Source organism: Grammomys surdaster, unplaced genomic scaffold (genome assembly GCF_004785775.1).
Source record: "Grammomys surdaster isolate TR1022 unplaced genomic scaffold, NIH_TR_1.0 348, whole genome shotgun sequence".
Lineage (NCBI taxonomy): Eukaryota > Metazoa > Chordata > Mammalia > Rodentia > Muridae > Grammomys > Grammomys surdaster.
In genome coordinates, this window is record NW_021604767.1 from 622,727 (window position 1) to 629,694 (window position 6,968).

A 6,968-nucleotide genomic window follows, 5' to 3' on the forward strand; every position below is an offset into this window, starting at 1 on the left:
GAGAGAGAGAGAGAGAGAGAGAGAGAGAGAGAGAGAGAGAGAGATCATTTGCGCATTGAAGCTAGGAAGCCACTAAAAGAACTTCGGGTGCCCAAAGCCGGAAGAATTTGAGGAGCAAGGGGGCACTGGAAGATAACCCAAAGTTATCCGTCTAATGCAAACAGATGACTGATGAAATATTCGATCCACAAATGGTAGGGCCAGAATGACAAATCTCCCGGGCAGAGCAACTTCAAGCAACTGAGGCAGAAACTCCACTTTCATGGAAAAGAACCTGGTCTCTGCACTCTGAAATATGGGCTGTGCAGACAAATGGCCAGCTCCTTCAACAAAGGACTGTATGGAAACAAGGGGAAAAGTAGTTTTTACCGCACAAGGTCAGACAGAACACTGAGGGTGTGTACTCTTAAAACGCAGGTGGAGGTAACACTTTACCCCTGGTGTCTTTCTCCTCCATGCCCCAGGCTTTCATTTCACTTTGCTTTTTGTTTGTTTAGTGTTTTGTTTTGTTTTATTTTGTTTTGTTTTGTTTTGTTTTGTTTTGTTTTGTTTGAGACAGTTTCTCTGTATAGCCCTGGCTGTCCTGGAGCTCTCTGTAGACAAGGCTAGCCTGGAGCTCAGAGATTCACCTGTAAGTGCTGGGATTAAAGGCATACACCACGATCTCCCAGCTCACCCTAGCCTTGTCAGGAAGGAAATACCAAATGAAGCCCAGCAGCCCAACACCCTTAAAACCCCCTAGCTATGTGCCTGGGAAGTGGCTCAAGGGGTAATGCGGTTGCCCTTTAGCCTGAGGATCTAAGATTCCCCACAACCCACATACAGATGCTGTGCCTGCAGAGCCTTGGTGAGGAAGAGACTAGAGCATCCCTGGTAATGCCTGGCCAGCCAGGCTTACATCATTGGTAAGTTCCCTGCCAATGAGAGACCTAGTTTCAAGGCGATAAATGATGCTGTGACAGTGAGTAGAGGTTGGCTCTGCTCCCTCTGTAGACAAGGCTAGCACAACCAGGCCAAATTCATTTGCAACCCCCACCCCCAATGCATGACCAATATTATTCACAGCTGTTGAAAGGTCATACAACAAACATTGGAAAAGAATCTTAAACTGCCACAAAAAATCCCAAGAAGGCTGGGAGGTGGGATTCAGAGTTAAGCAAAAACAAAGGGACAGGGGCATGACCCAGCTCTTGGTACTTGGTGCTCTTGCAGAGGACCTCAGTTTGGTTCACAGCACCAACATGGTAGCTCACTAACTCCAGTTCCAGGTGATCCAATGCCTCTCCTAACCTCTGTGGTTGCCGGGCACACACATGGTATACATACAGTAGATAAAGGCAAAACATTCTCACATGTAAAACAAAAAGAAAGGAATCTTTGAAAATGAGAACAAAACATTCTGGGAATCTGCCTCGAACTTTAGTTAAAGATGGCGGGAGGAGACTGGCTTCTCAGCCAGGATGAATCTGTCTTCTTAATGTATGATCACCATAGAAGGGGAACCTAGAACGGAAAATATGGGACGGCATCAGTTCTGCAACATGTGTGTGTGTGTGTGTGTGTGTGTGTGTGTATCTAAGAGTGTTCTAAAAGTGGTTTTTAAACTTGTGCTGGCAATGTAAACACAGGCCTTAAGCACGGTAGACAAGTGTTTGACCACCAACCCCCAACCTCCCAGCACTGATTATTTGAATCAAAACAAGGCTAAAAAAGCTGTCTCCATGGTAATTTGATGTGGACCTTTGGGACCTGGGAGGGACAGATGTAAAGATCCCGAAGCTGGACTACTCTTGCCTTCCTGGAGAACCATCAGCTTGCTGGAGCCATCAGTGCAGGGGAGATACAGAAGGTGGAGTGGCAGGCCTGGGCTAAGGATGGAGAAGGGGGCATGGAGACCTTCATGGTCTCAATTTGGCTTCCACTGAGATGCGATACAAAGAAGAACTTCTAGCAGAAGGGAGACATGATACGGCTTTTCTACCCTCCACCATTCTGTTGAGGCTAGATTAGAGACAAAGAGAAGCACTTGGATATGTTAGGGAACTGTGGCAGATTTTTATTTGTAAATTTGACTGAGTCTCAGGGTGGCCAGATATTATTCTAGATGTGACCATAAGGGTGACTTTTGGATGGGGTTAAATTTGAATTAGTAGCTTCAGTAAAGCAAATTGCCCTTCCCAATGCAAGCTGGCCTTATACCAACTGCTGAAGGCCTGAATCAAATAAAAAGGCTAAGGGCCAATTTCTTTGTCTGCCTGTCCTTGAAGTGAAACCTTGGAATTCTTTTGTCTTTAGACTTAAGTGAAGACTTGAACTTCCCTTATTGGTTCTTCTGTTCTTCTTGCCTTCAGGATTATCTTGGAACTGCACGATGACTTCTGGGTTACCAGTCTGGTGACCAAAGCTCTTGGGACTTCCCAGCTTCCATAAATGCAGGAGCCAATTCCTTACCATGCATAGGCATATGTATAGGGCAGCTCTCTGTATCTTCTATTTGTTCCGCTTTGCTGGAAAATCCTGAGTCACAAGAAAGCATAGTGGTGGAACAGTAAGAAGCCATGGGGTTCTGGCCACGTCCTCAAAAAGAGGACTTGATGCTAAAAGGATGAAGGGCATGAGAAAAGAGAATGAAAAATGAGTCATTTTTTTTGCTCAGACCAGCTAGTAGAACAGGGGCTCCTACGCAGATCTGGGGAGGCTATCTCAAAAGTTGTAAGAATGTGGGGACAGAGGATGCTGGCATGTAAAAAAAGTCCATATTGAAGTGTTTGTGGTGGGGCCAGAACCAGATGGCTTTGTTAATACATCTGCCATGAAAGCATGAGGACCTGTGTTTGGATCCATAGGATACATATAAGAAGTTTGGCACCATGGCTTGCTTCTGTAAACCCAGCACAGGAGTCAGCATGGGGGTGGGCGGTAGAGACAGGTAGATTCATGGAGTTCACCAGCAAGCCAGCTTAGCCAACAGATGAGTCTTGTGTCAGCAAAAGACACACACATATACAAAAGGTAGAATGTAATAGAGGAAGATACACACTGTCTACTTGCATGCATATATATGTGTACATGCACCCACATTCATATACCCATACAAAAACTATACAAATTTCATCCCCCAACAGACGATCACTCATCCCCACTTTTAGAGAAAGAGTCTCATGTATCACAAGCTGACCTTTAAAATTTACCACAAGAATGACCCTGAACTTCTGACCTTTCTGGAGCAATTTCCTGGAGTGCTGGGTAATGGTTCTATGTGGGGAATCAAACCTAGAGCTTCATGCATATAATAGGTCCCTAGACCTTAGTAGGTTCCCTTTAAAGTAGACTTTAGCCCAATTGACTCCATGATAGAAGTGCCATTCAGGCTAAAAAACTCAGCACATAGACAGTACCACTGCCAAAACTAAAACAAAGGTGTAATCCATCAAAGTCCATAGTTCTGGGAAGGTCCTTAAATGTACTAACTTTGCTTTTTTGGCTTTTGTATTTCTACTTCTGGCTAATTGTTCTGGATAACTGAAATATATCTACCCAGAACATGGGTAGGCCTAAAAGCTTGGGGGGCCTAAAAGCTCATCCTGAGAAAGGCTTGGATCCCAAACAGACCCTGATTCAAGAGAAGACATAGAATGATAGACAGAGGCATTCAACATTGTCCTCTGGTCTCTGCATGTGCACACAAGAGCATGGGCATCAGTATATGCATTCATAACACACACGCACATGCACACACACACATCTATTCAAAAGTCTGAATGTAAGACCTGAAGCCTTGAAACTGCTTAAGGAAAACACTTCAAGATATAAACATAGGCAAAACCTTTCTGAGTCCAACTCTAGCAACCCAAGAAATAATCTCAGGGTTTGACTGACTTACACAAAATGAAAAAGTTTCTGCATAGCAAAGTGAATGACCCATATAGATGGAAGAAATACAGGATGTGAAAAGAATTTGCCAACTACCACATCAGACTGGGCTTCATATCTAAAATATATAAAGAACTGCAAAAATTAAGTACTCTATACTAAATTATCCAATTAATAAATGGGCTAATGAACTGTCTGCTCTTCCAGGGGACTGGAGTGTGATTCCCAGCACCTACATGGTGGCTTTCAATTGTCTGTAATTCCAGCTGCAAGGGTATCTGATGTCTCTCCTGGCCTCTGTGTGCACTGCACACACATAGTACACAGACATACATGCAGGCAAATCACCCATATTTATAAAAGAAAAATAAATCTCAAAAAACTAAAAATAAATTTAAAAAGCAATTTTTTAGAAGGTCACTTATTTTCCCACTCATGATTCACATTAAGTTTAGAAAAAGAACAGAAGACATTATATTATTTTGGTGTTGTTTAAATTTCACCCTTGTCTACAGTTCTGGAAATGATACTATTTTATTTTAATTTTAACAAAAACCTCCATAAATGAAAACATTCTCTTAGTGTATTTGCATACTGTAAGAGATCTGAAGTTGAGCGCATTCTGGTTGCTCCAACAAACAAACAGCCAAATATGAGGTGGAGAAAGAGCCCAGGTTGGAAATCGTCTTTGGGTCCCTGTTCTTCAGAGTTCAGGGAACTCTGAGGAAGCGGGAAAGGAGGGATTGTGGGAGCCAGAAAGATCTAGAACACCAGGAGAGTGGAATCAACTAAACAGGGCACAAGCATGGAGGCGCTCAGAGACTGGAGCAGCAGTTGCAGAGCCTGTATGGGTCTGTGCTAAGTCCTTTTCTTATATAAGATGGTTGTTGACTTGCTATTTGGGGGGGAGTCTCAACAGTGGGAGTGAAAGTATCTCTGACTGTCTTGCTTGCTCTTGGGACCCTTTCCCTTCTCCTGGATTGCCTCACCCAGCCTTGGTGTCAGAGTTTGTGCCTTGTCTTACTGTATCTTGTAGTGTCTAGTTCTGTTGATGTTTCTGGGAGAAGGGGGATTTTTTTTTTTAAAGTTCTTTGTGAAAGAAAATGGGTTTTAAAATTCTCACCTGGAGACATTATGGTTTATCTGCTCAGTGGCTTGTACGTAGTAGAAACTAATTTTTCAGCAGATATGACTTTGCCAAACCAGCTGTTGAAGTGTGATGAGACTGTTGCTCAATGCTCATTTCTGGAAACTTCTTTTTACAACATTGTCATCCTATTCAGAACTGATCAAAGCAAAACAGGAGGGGTAGGATTGTGAGGGGAGATATGATCAAAGTGTTTTATATGCATATCTAGAAATGTCATAATGAAACCCATTGCCATGCACAATTAATATATACTTTAAAACGAACAGAAAAAAAACCAGACATACTATAACGATAAGCTAGGCCTTTTACTTAGAGTTGAGCCCTCAGACTCAGCACAAAAGTTCACATTCTTTTTTTGATTTCTTTGTCTGTTTGTTTTTCAAAACAGGGTTTCTCTGTGTAGCTTTGGCTGGCCTGGAATTCGATCTATATCAAGCCATCTTTGAACTCATAGAGATCCTCCTGCCTTTGCCTCCCAAGTGCTGGAACTGAAGGAGTGAACCACCACTGCCTGGCAAACGTCCATACTCTTACAGACTGATAAAGGATCCAAGAATAACTTTGAGTGACGAGAAGTCAGATCTTCCTTAAGTGGATTTCGAATGGCAGTTATTTATTTTCTGGGAGTATCATTTTTATAAATAGGCGAAACATCTTTACATTCATATTCTTTGTTCATTTTAGGTGAATCCCTGACTCTAGTTTAGAAATGATGTACCATTACACCAGAAAGCCTTACATCGAGTTTGAGCACTGATTTTCTTCTCTTGCTTCTCCACATCTTCTATTTTACCTTCCTGCCAAAGTTCTAGGAGTTTAGTTGTCCACTTTCCTCTTTTACATACTCCTTAGACAAAAAGACCCCTTCTCTGCTGAGGGTTTCTAGCTCCTTTAATTCCCGGAATGCAGCCTTGAAGTCTCTTACCATGAAGCTAAAGAAAACACAAAAGGAGACTATTGGCACTACAAAGTCCTAAACTGCTCCAAATGGAGAACTGATTTAAAGTGATACAGCAAAAACAGAGTGGAGGCTGGAGACATAAAGCCATTGTGTGGAGCTCAGAATCCTTGCCTAGCATTTATGAAACCCTGGGTTTTATCAGGAGCTCCCCAGAGGCCGGGTGGGGTGACATATGCTGTCAATCATGGTCCTTGGGAGCTAAAGGCGGGAAGACCAGGAGTTCATCCTTGATGACATGGTCAATTGAAGGCCAAACTAGGCCACAGGAGACCCCACCTTAAAAAAAAACAAGCAAATACATAAGGGAACAGATTGACGTCCTTGTGGTGAATGCACAGATATAAGGAATGGGTTCTTCCAGTGACAAGGTGACTTAAGGGATAACATAACACTCTGGCCTAGGAGAAGCAGTCACTCTCCTGGGTCTGCAGCTCCTTCCCTTACTCAGTGGGGAGGTTGAAGAAGACTCTGTGGTTGCCTTGCACCACTTGCATCTTATGTTGAAAGCTGGCAACAGCAGAAAATTACCTCAAACCCCATGTCCTTCAAATTGGCGATGAGCAAAGGTGAATTAAGAAACAGGACATTGCCACACAACTCTACATCCAAAGTCACAAACATTACAATGCCCCTATGCAAATCAAAACTCACAACTGACAACATCAAAGGTGTGGGTCCTGTCTCTGATTTGAACATATTATTGCTTCCATGGTCCTGGTATAAGATCCCTTTAACTTGACAAGCAAGTAGGACCTTCTCAAAGGAAGGAAAACACAGGGTTCCCAGTGGAGATCATTTGTATTTCCTGTAAAGTTATTTGAGGACAATGTTGCTTTAATATAAGCATCATATAAATACCTTATGACTACAGACTATTTAATAACTATCAGATCCAAACCAATCCACACATTAAAACTGTGAAAGTAAAGGCAGCATTGAGAGAGAGAGAGAGAGAGAGAGAGAGAGAGAGAGAGAGAGAGAGAG